Below are 23,406 nucleotides of genomic sequence, written 5' to 3'. Positions count from 1 at the left end.
CGCGCCAAGAACCAATGCCAGCTCAATGCTGGTGTTAGCTTCTAGCTAAAAACGCTAGCACACCTTAGTAAAAGGAGCTCTAAATCAGGTTACAGTTTACTGGGGAAATCGATCTAATCTGCATTATATCAAGCTCAAAAGGGGTAGATTTAAGGAGTAAGAGAAAATATTTTGTCACGGAAATGGTGCAGAATTCATGAAACAGCATTCTAGTGGAGGAGGTGGAAGCAAAAATATTTATGCAATGTTAGCAACTGTTTTGGACTCAACGCAGAGGAAAGGATATCTGGAGATAAAAACCCTAGCCCCTAGTCACCAATCACAATAATCTGACTTTTTTGTAATAGTTGAAAGACACAAATATGAAACTTGGAAAGGAGCATTTGGCAGTTACTTTATTCAATGCAATATTAATATTGTAATGTGAATCTTCAGTGTGAGGTCTTATGCAGATTGGCGAAAGCACCCAAAAGGGAGCAAGTCCTAGTGCAATAAGCCGCCCTGATTCTATCCAGGGGGTTGGCTACACACCATCATAGGAATTCACTATGTGTGTATAACATACGTGTATCAAACTGGAAACACACAGATTCTGAGGAGCATCGCTATTAACAACTTGGAGTCAGTTGATTCAAACAATTTGCTAAGGTTCCTGAGGAAGGGGCTGAGTGCTCTGAAACCAAGTCTGGTTGAACCGGATAAAAAAGTGTATTCCTTGAGAGAAGCGTCGCTATAGAACGTCGCTTTACTCAGGGCAGGATTAATTTGTCAAGGGCCCCTAGGCACACAAGTACACTGGACCCCCCTGACCCGCCCCATCCCACCATGCGCCCAGGCGGAAACAGGTAGCTGCGTCAGAGGGAAGCTTTGGGCAAGCAGCACCGCTTGCACAATTACAGTTCCCGTTGCCTTTCTTATCCGCGTTGCTTGCTTGTCTTACTTTCTGTCGATGGGGGGGGGGGGGGTGCATTGCCAATCGGAGTGGGGCCCGTGTTGCTGATCGATGCTGGAGGGGCCCTTCGCTGTTTGGAAAAAACAATGTTGATGCCCTCCTTCATCGGGCCCCCCTGACCATTTTGGGCCCTAGGCACGTGCCTACTTGGCCTATTGGTTAATCCTGCCCTGGCTTTACTGGATTAACGGCCAATGTTAACTCTCACAAAGCTAAGTTCTGCCTTCTTTTGAGTTTTCTAGTTTTTGGTAGATAAACTTTTCTTGGGGGGGAGGTTAGCACTTATTGAAAAGGACATCTTCAATTTGAATTTAAATTTAATTTTGAGTTTGATTCACCTCACATGTCTTTTTTTTTTTTAAATATATATATATATATATATATATATATATATATATATATATATATATATATATATATATACATGCATGTTATATATACTTGTGAATTCCTATGATGGTGTGTAGTCAACCCCCATGGAAAGGTTTCCTATATTGGATAGAATCGGGGCGACAGATCTTTTTCTATCATTACATGTTATGCTTATATCAAACATGTCTACAATACATCAGATAATGATTATAATCCAATGCAACTTAAAATTAAGAACATAACCAGTGCCTCCACTGGGTCAGACCTGAGGTCTATCATGCCCAGCAGTCCGCTCACACGGCGGCCCAACAGGTCCAGGACCTGTGCAGTAATCCTCTATCTATACCCCTCTATCCCCTTTTCCAGCACAAAATTGTCCAATCCTTTCTTGAACCCCAGTACCGTACTCTGCCCTATTACGCCCTCTGGAAGCGCATTCAGGTGTCCACCACACGCTGGGTAAAGAAAAATTTTCTAGCATTCGTTTTGAATCTGTCCCCTTTCAACTTTTCCGAATGCCCTCTTTCAACTTTTGGAAAATAAAATGTATACAAATTGAACAGCTTAGTGTTTGAGTTACTGGTGATTTAAGATGAGTTAAAAGACATCCAGAAGGAAGGATAGTATTCTGAATATTTTAGCAGCATGGGGCCTGAAGTCAGGCCATTTAAACTGTTTCCTCATAGAAAAGATATTAAAAATAGAGATTAACTATATGCCAGCCCTGCCCCTACCCCCATCTTTAGCCTGAGCCACTAAACCAACTGATTGATATGAGCTTCCCCCAGTTAATTTCCTTCCATAATGGTGATAATGCGCAGCTGAGGCAGCATGATGTCACAAAATTATTTATGCGACGTTAGCCACTGTTTTGGACTCCCCATCCAAAGCGGAGGAAATGGATAGCTGGGGATAGAAACCCAAGCCCCCAGTCACCCTTCACAATCATCTGAGCCACTAATTGGCTCTTCTGCAACAATATAGGGGAGATATAAAATATTCAGACTGCTAGCAGAGATATCAAACGGTCGCCCAAACTTGCTATTTGATGTGACTGACTCATTTTAATTCTGTGCTCCCACTGAAAATGCAACCTGTGTTAAGGATTTTTTTTAAAAAAAAATTTGGTTATTCAATGTTCTTTTAGTATCTTTGTTTTGTTTTTTTTCTGTTGACAAATAAGAACCTAGTATAATTGAGAGAGAGTTTGTTGTGGCATTGGATAATAGGCTCTGGAAATGCTTATTGATGAAGTACTAAATTCAGAATATTACGTCCTATATTAATAGCGCCATCTGCTCCAACCAAGTTGCGTGCGGTTTTTATCTTACTTGTATACATCAGAACTCTGGACTTGAAACTGTTTGTCGCGATTTCCTAGAAACAGCATTGGTTTATTAACAAGAAATGCACCTTTGGAAAGTTTAAAAGTTAAGTATATTTAATGATGCTTAGCATATTTTATTGGCTGCGTTTAACAAAAGGCACTAGGCTGCAGTTGTTTTTGACAAGCATGAAAACATCACAGCGTGAGACTGCAAAAGGAATTATGTAGAGAAATTACAAGTGATCCATCTCTCGATGAATTATCCACCTCAATAGCCTGCAGAACTCAGCTACCAATTAACACCTACTTTATTACATGTTGGGATGTACTTAATAACTTTCATGTGTTTATGCACTATTACCTTGACTGATGCCTCTTGTACAATTAGGCATAATTGGCATATCAATATGCAAAAGTTAAAAGGATTAACCCTCTTAAAACTAATGAGCATTTCTGTATCCAGCTGCTAAATGAGACAAAATTAGCATTTTTCACTTTTGGGCAGGATTTTATCATGCAGTTTCTCATTGTTTATATTACCGTGTTACATAACTTTAGCTTTGTGCAAATATTTTGGATGATACCATAGAAAGAGTTTTAAAAAGTTACACCGGAAACATATCATTAATATTGTGTTTGTTTTATGAGTTTGAAACTGGGAGCAGAGTGGTATCTATATCTATACAGTATTTATATATGTTTTTATTTCTGCTCTTAGGTAGGTTACTGGAAAATTGTCTTTGCATATCTTTTGATGAGTGACTATGGAGGTCAGACAGGAGAAAGAACAGGCAAACTAGGCAATGCCTAGAACACAGACATTTTAGAGGGAACGGACATGGCGGTTGTGCATAAATCAGACTTTGCCTAGGCCCTGTGCAGGAAACTCTCAGTGTTATGAGACATAGCTGCTGCATTAGCCCATATAGGGTGCGAGGTAGTATGGTCAGGTGCTCGGATCATCGCCAGCATGGGGCATTGGCAGCCCAAATCATTAGGCAGTCATTGAAAAATGGGTAGCATCATTAGCTGCTGCCATGCATTGCTTCTCTGGCCCCCACTGCCCCTCCCTGCAATGCCTTCAGGTCCCTGTTAACCTGCTAGAGCAAACTCACAGCATGAGAACATGTATGAAGCAGTATGCAGCCAACCAGATGTTGGGCCTTCAAGAACCTGGAGGCAGTGTTCACTCAGGTTTGGAGATAAGAACTTAAGAAAAGTTTCAAGGTCCATCAACCCCAGTATCTAGTCATAAGCAGCCCATGCTACCTGGCAGGATCCCAAATTATAGATCCAAATCCAATGTGTAGATCCATATTAATTAGATAAAAAGATTAATGTAATGGAGTTCACCTAACAGGACATTTATGGAGATTTAAAAATGCATTTCTATTATGATGGGGGAGGGGGGTTCTAATATGTTTGTGTGCTTAGGAACTACCAAAAGTCCTACATAAATAAATTAAAGGTTATTCCTAGCCTACTTTCCCATATGCAAAACCAGCAGATAAATACATGCTTATTTATGCATGTTACACATGCCTGCTACCTTGCTCTATAGGAAGTACATCCCCGAGCTCTGGCAGAGAATGTCATCAGCCTAGTGCTGTTTGAGCATCCCCACCTATAAAGGCATAATTGGGAGGGCAGCAGCAGCAGCTTGGGGGGATGGACACTGAGAGCAAATGTTTGGTCTTCCCATCTACTACTACTACTACTATTAATTATTTCTATAGCGCTAACAGACACACACAGCGCTGTACAGAGTCACAAAGAGTAAGAAAATATAGAAACATGATGGCAGATAAAGGCCAAGTGGCCCATTCAGTCTGCCCATCCACAGTAACCATTATCTCTTTCTGTCTCTGAGAGATCCCACGTGCCTATCCCAGTCAATCTATCCCCTAGACTGCCTCCAAAATCAGTTTCTAGCAAGACCCCTGAACCAACCACTTACGAGGTACTACCCAAAAGTTCGGGGAATGCAAACAGCGCACACAAACTGGATATAGTATGCCCTTCCGCCGCTAGAAGTGTCAAGCAATATACTGTATGAATCAGTGTGCCAACGAGTGTGCAGCTGAGTGGTCGCGTTGTTTTGTTCTGTGCAATTTTGTAAGGTTGTGTTTTAGTGACTCGACGGATTTCGATATGATGGATTTTACTGAGCAAAGAATCTGCATCAAATTTTGTTTCAAACTTTAAAAAAAACTGCTGCAGCAACCCATCATATGCTCCAGGAAGCCTTTGGAGGTAATGCCATGTGCCAAAGCAAAACCTTTGGTAGAAACACTTCAAGGACGGTTGAACATCTGTCCACGATGATGACCGTTCCAGACGACCATCAACAAACACAACATTGGAAACCATAGCAAAAGTTTATGAGACTATCCTTGCAGATTGTAGGCACACTATCCAAAGTTTGTGAGATAGTATGAAAGTCATATTGTGAGGTTTTGAAGCGGTTGAGCGAGAGCATTTGGCACAAACACCCAGACAAGTGGAAAAACAAAAGTTGGTTGCTCTACCATGACAATGCGCTCATTCACACATCACTCGTTGTTCAACAATTCCTGACTTCCATAAATGCATGGACTCATGGGACTCAAGGGGACTACTTTGAAGGAAACGATGGAAACTAGGAGTTTCGGTAAGCAATTTTTTTTTTTTTTTAACAATTGAATTACCTGAACTTTTGGGTAGCACCTTGTATCTCTGTTAACATCTCCATTTGACTAAAATAACTGTAATAAAACATACTGGGCCCGATATTCAGTGTTATTTAGCTGGCTCCTGGCCAGCTAAATAACATATAGCTGGCTATCCAGTGATATTCAGTGGGCGATAGGCAGCTATCTCCCTCTGAATATCTGGCTTAGCAGATTGGCCAGAGACTGGCAATGTCACATGACTTAGCAGGGCACTGCCAATATTCAGCTGTTCACTGGCCAGAGGAGAATATGGTGTCATGGTTAGAGCTACAGCCTCAGCACCCTGAGGTTGTGGGTTCAAACCCCGTGCTGTTCCTTGCGACCCTGGGCAAGTCACTTAATCCTCCACTGCCCCAGGTACGTTAGATATGAGGATAAATAAAAAATTAAAGGCAATTATTAATTTATGCGATAACCAGAACAGAGCTGGTGAAATGCAACATATGCACTCATACATTGTCTGTTGGATAGTTAGTCCACACACTCTGCAGTGATCGGCCTTTAGTTGTGTGGCAGAGACGAGGTCATAAATGTGGACACTCCATTTCAACATTGCACCATTAAAGAACAATGTGCAGTAGCGTGCTTTCTTTTGGCAGATGGAGTGAAACCTTAACTATTCTTTGAGTGAAAAAATATTTCCTCCTGTTTGTATTAAAAGTATTTCTGTGTGATTTCATTGTGTCTGCTAATCTTTGTACTTTTTGGAAGAGTGAAAAATCGATTCACTTTTACCCATTCAGCACTACTCAGAATGGAGAAGCAGTATAGTAGTCACAATAGGGTTACCAGGGTTACCCAGGCCCTCCCAGTTCCGCCCATCTCCCCCTGTTACACCCCAGTCCCGCCTCCAATCCCGCACCAATCCTGCCCCCTGTTGCCTGCTCTCGTCGGTTTCTAACATGGCTCGAAGCACTAAATGCTTTGACATTTGTAGAATTCCTATGAGCACTGGAGCATAAGTATAAGAATAGTCTTACTGGGTCAGACCAACGGTCCATCAAGCCCAGTAGCCCGTTGTCACGGTGGCCAATCCAGGTCACTAGTACCTGGCCAAAATCCAAGATGTAGCAATATTCCATGCTACCAATACTGGGCAAGCAGTGGCTTCCCCATGTCTTTCTAAATAACAGACTATGGACTTTCTTTTGGCAGTGGAAATTCACCATCAGATATTGACTCAGTATGGACATAGCGCCATGAATCGACAAAAGGTTTATGAGTGGGTAAAAGGTTTAAAGTGGGAAGAACAGGTGTAACTGACGAAGGTCATTCTGGTTGCCCATCAACATCACGCACACAAGAGCACATTGACAGGGCAGATACCTTGATTAGAGAAGAGCAAAGAATAACGGTGGCTGCAAGTTTGGATGTCAGCAATGGATCTGCATTTGCCATAATGCATGATGATTTGGGACACAGGAAAGTTTGTGTACAATGGATTCCCAAACAGCTTACTGATCTGCACAAGCAACAGCGTTTGGAGGTTGCGGCCCAGTTCCTGAGATGGTATGAAGAAGATCCAAGTATTCTGGAGAGAATTATCACCAGAGAGCAAAAGACAAATTGATGACGAAAAGGAAGTAGTACTTACCTGGCTTTGGAAGCTGCCAAAAAACTTCTCTGCAGGAATGCAGAAGCTGGTTGAACAATATAACAAATGTGTTTTCTTGAATGGGACTATGTGATATGTTTAATTGCTCACAGTCACTTCTATTAAAGCCGTTAAATATATTTTGCCTTTACTTTTTGATTTACCCTCATTGATTGTGGGCCTACCAGGAGAGAAAGAGGGGAAATGCTTGAAGTGCCCATATGTAAACAGCTTTGAGTATGGTTGTATAACTACAAAAAGGTCCCAATCCCATATGCTTTGAGGCCAGATAGAGCTGCCTAAAAGGATGATTAAAAGGATGATTTTGGCCATTAAAACTTAGCTGGCTATCTGTTGAATATTATCCTAGCTGGCTATGTCTCGGCCAGCCAAAATTCATTGATGGGACTAAATCGCGCGAGACAACGGCGCGCTGACAACTAAGCGCAGACAACTGAGCGCAAGGTTGACGGCGCGCCGAAGAAAAGCACTATTTTAAAGGGCTCCGACGGGGGGTGTGGGGGGGAAACCCCCCCCACTTTACTTAACAGACATTGCGCTGGCGTTGTGGGGGTTGTAACCCCCCACATTATACTTAAAACTTAACTTTTTCCCTAAAAAACAGGCAAAAAGTTTGGTTTCAAGTAAAATGAGGGGGGTTACAACCCCCCAAACCCCCCCCCAACGCCAGCGCGATGTCTGTTAAGTAAAATAGGGGGATTCCCCACCAACACCCCCCGTCGGAACCCTTTAAAATAGTGCTTTTCTTCGGTGCGCCGTCAACCTTGCGCTCAGTTGTCTGCGCACCGTTGTCTCACGCGATTTTGTCTATGAACCCAAAATTCAGTGCCAGTTGCCAGATACAGTGACAGCATTGAATTTCTGGTATTGCTGCAAACCATGGCTATCTCCTGCGGTATGAATATCAAGAGGGAGGGGGGCTGTTTCCACCCAGCACTAATGCAATGAGCTAACACTTGCCAAAAAAAACCCCCAACAACCTCATAAATCAGTAACCCTTCATCCTTCTATGAAAATTTAGTTAATTTGTGTCATAGGGCAATTCAACTAGTGATGCATTTCAGGTCAAAAGGCCTCACCTAAAAGCAGTTTAAAAATTAAAACATCTAATTTAGGAGGAATGATGGGATTTGGATTTAGGAAAAGGGATGTGGTAACCATCAAAGTGGTTTACATATCATATACAGGAACATATTTTATACTTGGGGGTGTGCAGGGTTAAATGACTTGCCCAGAGTCAAAAGGGGAATCAAACCCAGTTTTCCTGGTCCTCCTCTCCACAAATCTTAGTGTTTATTAAATTGCAAATATAATACTCTTCTTTGAGGGGGATGTTTTATGCAGGTTGTAGTCATTAGTGTGCAGTAACTGCTAGGGGCACTTAGGAAGATAGTCTGTAAATGGTGCCTATTACAGATATATTCAGTTTCAGTTTAGTGTGGTGGTTTCTCACTGCGATTTTACGCGCCACTCTGCTTGTCTTAAGCCATTTCAGGTTTTATACTCAAAGACACATACATTGTTTTGCTCATATTTTTATCATCATCCGTATCCCTGAAGAAGGCAGTCTCGCCGAAACACGGACCATGTAGTGTCCGTCATGACAATCGTACGTGTATTACTAATTTAGACTTTTATTTGTATTTTTACTGTGAAGAGCAAATAAAAATCATCTTTCAGAACATCCACATCCACAGTCTATTGTTTTCACTGTGGATCATTGGGTCTCCCTTTTTATTTTGTTTTTTTTTGTGTTACCTAACTAACCCCCTCCTTTACAATGTTATGCAAGAGTTTTTAGCACCGGCCATGGTAGTAAGAACTCTAAGGTTCACAGAAATCCTATGACCATCGGAGTTCTTACTGCTGCAGCCCGCTCTAAAAACGCCACCGTGGCTTTGTAAAGGAGGGCCTAAAACTACGATGACTGTGATAAAGGCCTATATTATAGGCGCTTAAATCCTTTAGAGAATCATGCCAAGCGATGCCTAACTTCTTCTCCCACCCTACTTTGGGGTTAGGCGCTATGTTTTGAAGAAGATAGATGGCTATCGCCCAATAATTTTTATTATATATTTTTCAATTATGAGCTTGTTGAAGCTTAAAATTGAAGCCAATTTACTAATTAACCCTATTTTACAAAACCGTGAAAGAGGTTTTTAGTGCCGGCTGGCACGCTGAATGCACTGCACTGATCCAATGCTCATAGGAACTCTATGACTGTCGGAGCAGCATAGTGCATGCAGTACACCAGCCAGTGCTAAAAATCTCTTGTGTGATTTTGTAAAAAGGGAGGGGGGGGAAGATAGGTGCCTAACTTTAGGGGCTCCTTTAACGAAGGCGTGTTAGGGCCTTAACACGCTCTTGAGCAGGTGGTAGTTTTTTTGCTAGCGCGTGCTAATCCAGCGCATGCACTAAAAACGCTAGCGCACCTTCGTAAAGGAGTCCTAGGTATCTTTTATTTAGGTGCTTATCTTTACCGCCTCTTATAGAATTTCCCCCTTAGTGACTTCTATAAAGGAGTTATTAAGTGATCTAGCATTAACTCAGCCGCTATCCTGTTAGCACGTATTACCAAGAATGTGCTAACTGGATAATGTTTCCACGTCATGCCATGCCATGCCATGCCCACGTCATGCTGTCATGCCATGCCATGCCCATGCTGCCCCTTCTCCCAGAAAAATACCTTAACTGCACACTAACATTTAATGCATCATTAGTTCTGCTTTGCGCTTCCCCTTTCTAGGCACAGTAGAACCATAAAGAGGCAGCAATCTGCACAAACTTAATCCAGAGACAAAGCAGAGCAGACCATGAAGAGAAAAGCGTTTGCTATTCAAGATGCCCAATGTATGCCATATTTTGCCTTCCAAAATACTACATCACGGGCTGAACTGTCAATTAGGATGTATAAATAAAATCATAAGCATATAAATCACTAGCAAGAAATAAAACAAATGAATAACTCATAATAAATAATATAAGAATAAGAATTTAATCTTAAAATTAATGCTAACGTATGCACAAAGGCTTACTTTTTAGGCATGAGCAATTAGGAGGCAGGGGAGGCCAAAGCTCATTGGCTGGATCCCAAGAATGACACAGGAATGGACATCAAATAATTTAAAGAAGTCATGGAAAACAGGGAAGCATGGTGAGGACTTGCCTACAGAGTATTCAAGTGTCGGACATGACCGAATGGATACTAGTAGTAGTAGTAGTTGTATTTACTACCCAGGAACAAAAATCGTGTTAGATCGTGTAATCTGGGTTAATGGGCTCTTTTCAATTGTCCACACTGTCTACTGGTAAAAGCATCTTTGGTTCTTTCTTTGAGGTTGTATGGTTGTCAGGACCTATTGTTTTCTTTTGACATTATCTGCTTTTGGAGCCCCTCAGAAGTTGCTTCTTTCAACGGTTGCCTACTGGATGGGCTGGTTTTCCCTTAAACTTTTTTGAATAATATATACTGATTGCTAAAAATTGTCAGAGTAACAATTATCTAGAATATACAGAACCACAAATTCATTAAATAAATATTCAACAATGTGTAATTGCATAATCTAAGGCCTATTTTTTCTTTGAATCAGATGCCATTAGAATGAATATATTTAAAGAAAGAATAAGTGATAAGTCCTTTTATCTGTCTTCAACGTTTTTATAGACCAAAGTTAGGTTTTCTTAGTAAAAGTGAAACATTTTGCTATCCCTTGCAACATACGGATATCACTTGTGTATGTTTCTCCAATTAATATGATAATCATTTACTATTTAATCTGTTGATATAACATACGTGTGCTTGTGTGAATGTTAGGGGCATAATCAAAATACTAAAATGTCCAAAAACCCACTTGTTGGCAATTGGACATCCTAATCACTGGGACGTCCAAGTACTGATAATCAAAACCATTTTCCTGGACATCTAGCGAGATGTATTGCCCACTATGCATCCAGATTTCAAGGGGGTATGTTATGGGCATGCATTGGGCGGGCTAGACTTGGATGTCTTCTGAGGATAATCAAGTCTTTTGCAAAATGTCCTGGATGGAAGTGGCAACTGACACCCCTCCCATCCCCATAAAATATCTGAATGAAAGAGTACATACCTGACTCTAGAACAGCAGCACCTAGTATGGGAAATCCTAATAGTGCATCACAAAGGTGTCTTAAGTAGCCAGGTGGGTGGGCTAGTGAACCACAGAGAGGAGGAGACAGACCCATAAGGCACTCTAACCACAAAATCTATGGTATTAAGTATGAGCCCACCTAAACCCTACCATACTGCCTTATAGGCGCTACCTGGAGCCATAAGGTCTATTGGGGTTGTAGACAGGTGGGTATAGTAGGTTTGGGGGGAGTTTTGGAGAACTCAGCATAAATTATAAGGGATATATGACGAGATGCATATTTGGCACTACTAAGGTGCACCACTGCTCTGTTGGCATGTCTATGTGGCCAGTCCATCACAATGCTGACCCCTCCCACATCAAAATGGTGCTGATTTCGATGTTTTTAACTTGGATGAGTTTGTGGTCAAAAATGGCGAATAACGTTAGATGTCCTGGCGGTCTAGACATTTTGGTGGCCAAGTCGTCCAAATAGGTGATTTTCAAAAAGAAAAATTATTTAAGAACTTAAGAACATAAGAATTGTCACTGTTGGGTCAGACCAGTGGTCCATCGTGCCCAGCAGTCCGCTCACGTGGCGGCCCTTGGTCAAAGACCAGCACCCTGAGACTAGCCCTACCTGCATACGTTCTGGTTCAGCAGGAACTTGTCTAACTTTGTCTTGAATCCCTGGAGGATGTTTTCCCCTACGACAGACTCCGGAAGAGCATTCAAGTTTTCTACCACTCTCTGAGTGAAGAAGAACTTCCTTACATTCATACGGAATCTATCCCCTTTCAATTTTAGGGAGTGCCCTCTCGTTTTCCCTACCTTGGAGAGGGTGTCCTTATCTACTAAGTCTATTCCCTTCAGTACCTTGAATGTTTCAATCATGTCCCCTCTCAATCTCCTCTGTTCGAGGGAGGAAAGCCCAGTTTCTCTAATCTTTCACTGTATGGAAACTCCTCCAGCCCCTTAACCATCTTAGTCACTCTTCTCTGGACCCTTTCGAGTAGTACCGTGTCCTTCTAAATGTATGGCGACCAGTGCTGGACGCATTACTCCAGGTGAGGGCGCACCATGGCCCGGTACAACGGCATGATAACCTTCTCCGATCTGTTCATGATCCCCTTCTTTATCATTCCTAGCATTCTGTTCACCCTTTTTGCCGCTGCCGCACATTGCGTGGACGACTTCATCGACTTGTCTATCATAATTCCCAAGTCTCTTTCTTTACAGCTTAGCATCTCTTTACTCACAGACATTCGCATAAGCAAACAAAATTGTAATGGAAGAAGAAAGCAAACCTCAAGCTCTGTGAATCATATAGATCCATCTCTTCTAAATGTATTACAGGTTTTTTAGCCCATTTGTCTCATCCTTTTCTCCAGATATTTTGATGGTATCATATAGTAAACTGCACACAGGATTGAAAAATCAGATCTTCTTGCAATTTTTTCCTACTAACTACTACTATTATACTGGCCAATACTCATTTTGGGGCCTCAAACCTGTTAGACCTGTTTCTGGGTATATTTGACTTACTGATTCCAAAAATGGCACCAGTTTTCTCCTAAAATTTTTTAAAATGCAAAGTCCATATTTGTCATAGGAGGACCCAACATGGGCCGTGTTTCAGCAAAACACGCTTTCCTCAGGGATCCGAGATATTAATTATGCAAACTTTGCAAATGTGGAGTAACATGAATAACTTGACCAGCCAAAATGAAAACTGCCAAAGAGGCATGAAATCTGAACGCCCTCTAATGGGCCCCTCCCCGGTGTATCTCACAATGCACTGGGAAGGGACAAGCCCGCCATTCAGATGAAGATGGGCCTGCCGGCCGGCCAGAGGCACAGCCCGTCCATCCGTCTATCAAAAAAGGTTGGAGAGGATCCGGGGGGATTTGTCCTGGTGGGGGTGGGGGGGTCCTGGGGATGGAGGGAGGTCTGGGGTGGGTGGGGTGGGCAGTCCGGCAAGGGGGGGTGTTTCCAGCAGAGAGAGAGAGAGAGAGGGAGAGACAGACGGAGACGTTCAGTATCTATTTCAATAGAGGGTATCCTATAGTAAGTATTTAGGAATATGTAATGGGGTTTCCTTAGAGAATACTATAAGTAAATATTGATAATTAGTTAACCTCCTTAAAAGATTTAGTGAAAATGTGGGCACTATTACATCTATCTATCTATCTTTATACACTGTATATGTGTGTGTATGTATATATATATATATATATATCAATAATAATAAAACGCTAGAGCGCGCATGCACTCTCGAAAATTCGTGAGTCCTGGCGCCGTGAGGTATGCTTCTGTGGCAACATTCTAACCTCACGGCGCATGCGGGGGCTGAAGGCGCGCGACTGTTCTCTCTCCCTGTCCTCGGCGCGTCACCGCCCGCCCTCACTCGCCGCTGCCTCTCACTGCGCCGTGAGGTGGCAACATTCTAATTGACACCTCACGGCACTTGCAGGGGCTGGAGACGCATGCCGCGACTGTGCTCTCTATATACCTCCCGGCTCCAGCGGACTAGGCAGCACCAGTGGCAGCAATGGTGGACAGCAGCCCCGCTCCGGCCGTTGACCCTCCACAAACCTCCCGGCTCCAGCGGCGTAGGCAGCACTATAAACACGCTGCTTCGCGCCCTTCTCTGCCGATTTCCTCTGCCGCGTCTCTGATGACATCGGAGACAGACGCGGCAGAGGAAATCGGCAGTAGAAGGCCACGAAGCAGCGTGTTTAAAATGCTGCCTATGCGGCTGGAGCCCCGAGGTTTGTCGGCGGTGGGAGGGTCAGGAGCAGGCCAGATCGAGCAGGACAATGGCAGTATAAGAATGGAGAGGGGCCGAACGGAGCAGGGAAGAGAAGATAAGAGAAGGGAAAGGAGGCTGGGGGAAAATGCTGCTACTGCTTCTGCACAGAAAAGGGGGGGGAGATAGGAGGGAAATGCTGTTGCTGCTGCATTGGGAAGTGGGATGGAAATGCTGCTGCACAGGGAAATGGGGAAAAATGACAGACAGAGACAGCGGAGGAGGGAGACAGAAAGAAAGAAAGACACAGGGGCAGGGAGAGGGACAGAAAGACAGACAAAGAAAGGGGGCCAGAGAGAGAGTCAGTGGGAGAGGGATAGGGGGCTGCTTTGGGGGGAGGGGTGTGCTTGGGGCAAACAGCTTTGCTCTGGGGGGAAGACAGAAGAGGGCCATGGAGAGACATTTGGGGGGGAGGTGGGTGCTGGAGGCAGACAGCTTTGCTCGGGGGGGAGGGGGAGACAGAAGGATACAGACAGCGGCCAAGGAGAGAGAGATAAAGAAACACAGACAGACAGACACATCTATTCTAGCACCCGTTAATGTAATGGGCTTAAAGACTAGTATATATATATATATATATATATATATATATATATATATATATATATAAGGTTCAGAGCCATCTATACATCCCTTATCATTTTTTATACTATAGTAGTTTAGCAGTGAGAGCTAAAATTGTGTTGCCAGACTCTCAGTCCCGAGTGTAGCTTTATGTATGCGTGTTTATTGAACACCAGGAATATGAAGTGTCCTGGGATCTTATTTGGATGAAAGGTGCTGTACATGTCCAAATTGTTGTTCTAGATATTATCATTACGATGCCTTTTCCATGGCTGCTGCATTAAGCATCTGGTTGCTGGCACAGAAGACTGAATGCTGTCTTTAATGAACTGTCCACAAAGGCCAATGCTCAGTTCTGTCCTTAGTCTAATCCAGTTCATTTTGGATACACAATTTAAATGTTATCCCTAGAGGGAGATGTTTGAATGTGTAATCATGGATGTATTTGGGATTTCCTTACATACTTTTAACACTGCCTAGTTTTGCTGTAGACTACATTATACAGTTCTTCTGCTGATTTTTTTTTTCCATAAATGTGTTTACAGCTAATAATTAAGTTGGCTTTAATTAAGATGGAGATGAGACCAGATGGCAGAAATCAGTTTATTGTATCACCAGTGTACCTGGTGCAGCTATATTTTAGTCAACAAACAGTTTTCTTCTTCATTGCACTTGCTGCAATATGGAATTTTCAGACTCAGGACAAAATGAAAGCTCTACTCTCAAATTTCTGTGTTGTTTATGGGTTTCCTGTGTTATTTGTGGAACAAATAATTGAATCTTTGAAACATATCTTCTCTATAGGTGATCAGAGGCGAGGAACCTAGAATTTTAACTTAATGTATGAGTGGCTTTCTTCAGTGCGTGGTGCAGTGGTTAGAGCCACAGCCTCAGCACCCTGAGGTTGTGGGTTCAAATCCCACACTGCTCCATGTGACCTTGAACAAGTCACTTAATTCCCATTGCCCCAAGTACATTAGATAGAGTGTGAGCCTGCCAGGATAGATAGGGAAAATGCTTGAGTACCTGAATGTACACCATTTAGGTCATAAGTAATATATAAATGCTAAAAATAAATAAATAGTTATAGCAGCCCTGAATATGGCAATGATCTGAATAAGAGCAGCTGTTGCTGATCATAACCTGATATTTATTAATGCAATCTAGATATTAGCCTGGGCTGAATATTAAGGTATATGTTTAAATGCCACAGCTTGATCTCCTGGTCCCAACTGTTCCCATCAGATATTTATATTTTCAGGAATATAATTGTCTTACAGTTCTGTCTAGACCAGGGGTGTCCAATGTCGGTCCTCGAGGGCCGCAATCCAGTCGGGTTTTCAGGATTTCCCCAATGAATATGCATTGAAAGCAGTGCATGCACATAGATCTCATGCATATTCATTGGGGAAATCCTGAAAACCCGACTGGATTGCGGCCCTCGAGGACCGACATTGGACACCCCTGGTCTAGACAGAAATATTTGGGCATGGGAGGGGTAGAGAAAGGGAGCAAGCCAATGCAATGTTTATGTACATCTTCCTCTAAATCTATATATAGCGCTCACCCAATTGTGTGTGCAATTTAATTACTTAATGAGCCAATTCGCATCAATAATTGGACTCTACCAATCAATTACTGGTGCTAATTGGCAATAATTGAGATTAGTGCAAGTATCTTTATAGTCGCTGTTCTATAAAGATGTGCAAGTACATTTATCTGTGCTGATCCAAAAGGGGGACATGGCAATGGGAGGGAGCGTGTTTTACTGTCATATGAACATACAAGTAATCCTTGATAATTTGATAATTTTGATCAGGGTAGATTTGATTTAAATCATGATTTAAATCACTAGTTAGAAAGACTTTGTTTATTGATTTTGTTTTCTATCCCGTTTTCCCCAGGGAGCTCAGAATGGTTACAGGTTAAACATACATAAAATACAGTTAACAGGTTACAATATGAAGCTGCAGAACAATTTTACGATACAAGGTTGTGTCCTAATTCTATACATACCTTTAATACCAATAAACATAAAATAGAGTTCAGGGAAGGGGGAAAGGGTGGGTGGGAGGTGGGTGGGATTGCATTATTATTTTACAGAAAGGAAGGTTACTGAATGTATATATGTATTCATGCTTTTATTGATTAATCAATGGGAGGGTGTATGTTGTAAGACAAATGTGCTTATCTTGTTTTGCTATATGTTCACATACTTGTTTATTGCACTGTTAAAATCAATAAAGTTTAATAAAAAAAAAATAGAATTCAGAGGTTAAAGTTTGCCATAGTTATCCTCAACAGTGTAAGTTTTTCAATACAAGTTTTTATCCTAACTAGACACACACTAGGGATCTAATACCAATATACATAATGTACAGTTACAGGTTAAGTTTGCCATAGTTACAGTGGAAGATGTTTCAATACCAGTTTTTTTTCTAACGTGATACATACTGGGATCTAGTACCAATATACATTTCTTTGTAATGCATTGGTCATGGGCAGGGGAATTAGGTGAAGAGGTATGTTTTTATTGCTTTCCTAAAGCTGAGGAGTCCTTCAAGGGATCTGATCTGCGGGGGCAGTCAGTTCCAGTGGTTCGGTATGAAGTGGGAGTAGGAATGTTGTTTGGCAGTTTGAAGTTGAAGAGCGTTTTAAGGCATATTTCATCCTGGGAGTGGAAGGACCTCTTTGGCACATACGGAGGAAGCTTTGCCATGTTGTGCAAAGATTTGAACGCTAGCATGAAGCCCTTGAAGACACAACGTTTAGCCATGGGCAGCCAGTGAGCCAATGATAGAGCCTTGGAGACAGGTTCATGGGCACGGAGGTTTTTTAGAAGTCTGATTGCAGTTCTTTATTTTTCGGAGTTGACGTATGTAGTAAAATGAGGAAGATACCACCTAAGGCAGACATGAACAACTCCGGTTCTCGAGGGATGGAAACCAATCGGGTTTTCAGGATTTCCCCAATGAATATGCATTGAAAGCAGTGCATGTAAATAGATCTCATGCATATTCATTGAGGAAATCCTGAAAACTCAATTGGATTCCGGCCCTCAAGGACCGGAGTTGCCCATGTCTGACCTAAGAGATATGGTTGGAAAGCGACAGGTTAGAGTCAAGGCTGCATGATTGGTCCTTTGCAGTTAAGGTAGTCGAGTCCCAACATAGTGGTTGCAGTGTTCTTTGTGGATCCAAAGAAGTTCCATTTTGGAGGCATTTAGTTGCAATTTGTTGCGGTCATCCAGTTTTTGATTTCCGAGAAGCATTATAGGAGTTTTGCGATCTGGGTGTCACGGTTTTCTCCTAGCAGTAGGTATAGTTGGATGTTGTCTGCAAAGGAATGAATCTGTATTTGATATTTGTGGGCTATGTCTAGGACTGGCCTAATGTAGAGATTGAATAATAGGGGGGATAGCCGAGCCCCCCTGCAGAACACCATATTTGATCAGTTTCGGTTTTGATAGCGCATCATTGAGCAGTATGCTTTGGGATCTCTTATTCAGAAAGGAGGTGAACCATCATAGCATAGTGTTTTGGATTCTGATTTCAGAGAGCCACGCAATGAGGAAACGATGGTCAATAGTGTTGAATGTTGCCTTCCTGTGTTACACTCGTTATTTGGTTTTCTTTTTATTGATTGTAGGGAGCTCAAGATAACGTGTATGTAATTTGTAAACCGTATAGCCAATATGCGGTAGAAAAATTTTGAATAAATACATTTTTCAAGTTTATTAATTATTTGAAATACCGCCTATCGAAATGTCCAGGCGGTTTACAACATAATAAAAACAGGGGAAAAAAATCAGACTGAAATACATAAACAGGAAAACATAGGGCCTCTTCTATCAAACTGCATGAGCAGTTTTTAGCGCAGAGAGCCGCTCTGAATGGCCCACGCTGTTCCTGATGCTCATAGGAACTCTAAGAGAGTCAGGAGCAGCGCGGGCCTTTCAGCGCGGCTCACCGTGCTTCAAACTGCTAGCGCAGTTTGATAAAAGAGGCCCTTAGTGATGGGAAACATAAGGGGAGATGAGGAAAAATACAATATTTAAATAAATAAATAAATAAAAAGGACCACATAAGAGGGAGAGGTAAAGATAGAGCTCTGCACTCCCTGTGGGAAAATAATTTCTTAGGATGTAAAGGCTTCTTTATACAGAAAGATTTTTAAATTTTACTTATATATTGGTAATTATGATTCTTGTCTGATTTGGTCTGGAAGCGCATTCCATAAGGTAGGAGGTACAACAGAGAAGATGGTTTTGCCTGTAGTATCATAAAATGAATTCACTAACTCAGGGTCCCGGTTTGAGTAACAACACCACCTGGGCCAGATTATCTGTGATAAAATTCCCATCTGCAACCACTGCATTACACATGGTGCAGAACGGATGAGCTACCAAATCTTGAAGGATCCTATAATATTTCGGACCTAGTCCATCAGGATCAGGCGCTTTTGTGAGGGAGTGATTTTATGGTGGTCAGTAATTCTGACGCCGTGATTGGGGTATTCAAGAAAGCTGACTAGCTAGCTTAGGTAGTTTGAGACCCCTGAAAAAGTGGATCAAATGTTCTCTGTTTAGAGGTCAGTTCCCATACAAAGTCTCAATATAGGACAAACTGTTCTGCTCTCTGGTGTTCTTGATCATATTTGTTCCCTTGCACATCTCTAAATGAAGCAATGGCTTGTCTCTTTTTAGGCGGATGCACTAGGTTAGGCAGAAGTTTTCCAGTTTGACCCCCCCCCCCCCCAGCGGTAAAGCTTATACCATTGGAAATACAAGAACCACTCTATTTGTTTATTAAGCAAGTCTTCAAGCTGACCTCTAATGGTCTTATACTCAAGCCTATCGGCTTCAAAGAATGTATGGAGGTGAGATTGCCAAATTGCATGGAGTTTTTGGGACAAGTGTAGCAATTCTCGTTCACGCTCCCTCTTTTTATCCGTAGTGTAAGCAATTATGTGGCCTCTTAGCACCACTTTCGATAAATACCAGAAAGTCACAGGCTCCACTTCAGGAGTATCCTTGGTGATCTGATAATCCATCCATTTTGCCTTTAGGAATACCCGGAAATCAGTATCATATAGATGATGGACCAACTTCCAAGAGAAACCCTGATGTTTAAGTGCAAGAGTCAAGGAAAGCCCCATGGGAGCATGATCAGAAACAGTAGCTTCGTAAATAGCAGAGTGGGCAGCTAGGGAGAATAATCGCTTATCAAGAAGTATAAAATCCAACCTGGCAATAGACATTGTGGGCATGAGAAATGTCGAACTCCTAACAATGAAACAATCAGTAAGATGATTAGAGAGAATCTGGAAAAAAACAGGAAAAATGTCAGCCGAAACATCTGGAGATCCAACATAAAACTCTACAAACAACAGATAAAAGAAAAACGTAAAACATTTTACTCGTCCAAAATCAACTCATCTAATACTGGCTCAAAAGGAGCCAATACAAAAAAACTGTTCAACATAGTTACAAATTTATTCGACACCACACGCCACACTCAACCCATGCATAATGCCAAATTACCCTCAGCAAACGAACTAGCACAATATTTTGAGTCAAAAATCAAAAACCTAAGAAACAACTACTCGACAATTCCTGCATACGAACATCAATCAATTGATATACCAAGAAATGAAATACCAGCGGATATGATCTGGAGTTCCTTCCACAACTCAGATTGGAATAACTACATCAAATTATATAACAAATACTCTAATTCATACTGTGTCTTGGACTCATATCCCCCAGCGATTATGAAAGCAGCTCCATTAGGCTTTAAATATCCCTATTTAATTATCTAACCAATAACCTATACAATGGAAATTTCCTCACCAACAATGGTCATATTATAATAACCCCAATCCCAAAAAATTGTAAAGAAACAGCAACATCAATAACCAACTATAGACCTGTAGCATCTATTCCATTTATGGTAAAAATCATGGAAGGACTGGTGTACACCCAACTAATGGAATACCTTGACCAATTCTCCCTCCTGCACGAAACTCAATCTGGTTTTAAGCCTCTATTTAGCACTGAAACAGTAATTGCGGCCATTCTGGACAATTTGCGCTACTTGTTCAGTAAGGGCCTCAATGCCCTAATCATGCAATTTGACATGAGTTTCACCTTTGACTTGGTGGACCATGGAAAACTGTTACAATGCCTAGACGCAATCGGAATCAGAGGAGAAGTACTGAACTGGTTTCGAGGTTTCCTTATATCACGCATATGCCAAGTCCGTTTTAATCAAGATCTCTCAGATACATGGAGCAATCAATCTGGCGTGCTACAAGGATCACCACTATCCCCTTTACTCTTCAATGTTTACATGTCCTCATTGGGTGCAAAACTATCTCAACTGGGGATAAAACTATTTAGCTACGCTGACGACTTCACGATAATCATCCCATTCACCAACTCTGTCTCAGAAGTCACCCCCAAAGCAACAGAAGTTTTAAATTGGATGGAGCAATGGATGACCGAATTCAGACTAAAACTAAACTCAGAGAAAACAAAATTTTTCATAGCAGCACCATACCCACTCGATACTAAAGCACCAATGTGCATCAAGAACCTTAGTTATCTAATTCAACCCACTATGAAGATATTGGGTGTAACACTGGACCAAAACCTGACCATGAAAGACCAGGTAGACTTCTTGATCAGAAAAATCTTTCACACCCTTTGGAAACTTCTGTCCATCAGAGCTTATTTCGATGCCTCATCATTTCGAATTCTAGTACAATCCCTTATTCTGAGTCAACTCTATTATTGTAACATCGCCTACTTGGCACTCCCCCAGAAGTACATGCGGCGATTGCAACTAGTTCAAAATACAGCGGTTAGACTACTTTGTGGACTAAAGAAATTTGATCATGTGACACCTTCCTATCGAATTTTACACTGGCTACCGATGGAGGCACATGTGAAATTCAAGTTTGTTTGTTTTTTGCTTCAAGGTACTCTATGACTTAGCCCCTAAATACATAACAGACCTTTTCTCTTTCTCAACCAACAGACACAAGCAAAGCTCACACCTGAACTTCGTTTCTCCATCAGTTAAAGGTTGTAAATTTAAAAGTCATCATCAATATCTTCTCGCACATCAAGCAGCATTATGGGGTAAAGACCTTGAACAATTGCTTGTGCCTACTACCTATGGAGAATTCAGGAAACGTCTGAAAACACATCTATTCCTGAAATACTTAGGAAACCAACCTATTCAATCTTAGTCCTTAACAACCGAGCGCAAGAACCACCTGTTGCTAAATCTGTACTTTGTTTATTCATTCAATCTGTAACTTTGCTTATTCACTCAACCTGAAACATTTCTAATCATTGTAAACCGCATAGAACTTCACGGTCCTGCGGTATATAAACTGTTATTATTATTATTATTATTAAGGTAAAGTTATTATCATAGGGGTGAAATGTGTACCAGATGTTCACCAACTCAAGGTGCTGAGATAAAAAGCCGACCCCTCTAGTATTATGCACTTTTGTTCTGACCCTAGGGGGCCCACAGCGGTGATATTAAAGTCACCTCCCAGTGTCAAGGAAGGGAAGTCAGAAGAGAAGAGAAAAATTTATGACAGTATACATTTGGGGCATAAATGTTACAGAGCATCAGTTTCAACCCCCATAACTCTCCCAAAACTATAATATACACCCTCCCTCCACCAGCACCACCACCACCACCGGTCTTGAAGCTATCTATGTAATTGGAATGATAACTTTTTGTGCATTAAAATTGCTACTCCCCGTTGTCCTCCACTAAATGTAGAGGAGAACACCTCCCCCACCCAGCTTTGTTTGAGTTTAGCATGCTCTATCTAGGAGAGATGAGTCTCCTGTAAATATGCAATATCTATGCCCCTTTTTATGGGAGATTTCATGCCATTCACATTCAAAGTAATTATTTTTAAATCAGCCATTCTCTAAGTGCAGCACAGAAAGGACACGACATTTACTGAATCCAAACAGCCATACCGCAGCCCCCCAGCTAGGCTCCTCAGCTGAGAGATGCATCACTATTATCCAGAGCAGAGATAATACACTATTCCTCCATACTCCAAAACTCAGCCATACACCTTCCACACAATCAAACTCACCACCCCACGCATACCTATAAAACCCTGGCCCTCCTTCCCCCACCCCTCCTCCCTCCTCTATCTCTTGTACCCCAGCCCCTGAAACCCTTACACAAAAACATCAGCCTGCCCCTAACAGAGCTCTCTCCCCTCCCCCACAGAACAATACCCTCAAAATACCCATCCAAAGTCGAAGTGCTCTAGAACAGCAGGGCCTCAATAGCTGAAATGGTCCTCTGCTAAGATGTTAGCAGGAACACAGGCCGACAGAGGTCACGAAAATATGGCCTGCTCAAAAATCTAAACAACCATTTATGCCCAAGGCTGATACCGGAAAAACAGGGCTCCCAAAAATTGTCTCAGTGTCAAGCATCAAGAGCCACGACCCTGTGCCACAAGGTGTCTTCTCTCTGAGTCTGAAAGAACACCGTGCTTAGTAAGTGATGCAGAAGAAAGATAAGTCCTCTGGCATATGCCAAGTCAGGAAAATCAGGCAGGCAATTTGTTCAAGAAAGCATACACTTCCTCTGTCGTGGATAATGTCACGGTTTTACCAGCATGCCAGACTCTCAGTTTGGCTCAGTACTTCTTCCATGTTCATTGAGATGTGTTTCAATCCTTTCACATTTCTGGTTCAGGCAGATCTCTTACATCTTCCGTAAAGACTAAAACAAATAATTCATTCATTCTATCTGCTATGGTCTCATCCTCTCTCATTGCCAGTTTTGCTCTTTGATAATCTGGCAGTTCCATAGATTCCCTCACAGGCTTTCTGCTTCTGATATACCTGAAAAAAAAGTTCTTACTAAGAGTTTTTGCCTCTGGCAACTTTCTCTTC

At 41.9% G+C, this 23,406-nt stretch overlaps 1 protein-coding gene across 1 annotated transcript in view; it reads left to right on the top strand.

The window, feature by feature from the left end:
* The window catches only part of ARHGAP15 (Rho GTPase activating protein 15), an 850,722-nt gene that overhangs the window by 5,496 nt on the left and 821,820 nt on the right, over positions 1-23,406 (top strand). The window lies entirely within an intron of this gene.

This window comes from Geotrypetes seraphini, chromosome 5 (assembly GCF_902459505.1).
Source record: "Geotrypetes seraphini chromosome 5, aGeoSer1.1, whole genome shotgun sequence".
Lineage (NCBI taxonomy): Eukaryota > Metazoa > Chordata > Amphibia > Gymnophiona > Dermophiidae > Geotrypetes > Geotrypetes seraphini.
This window is presented reverse-complemented; position numbering and strand designations above follow the sequence as displayed.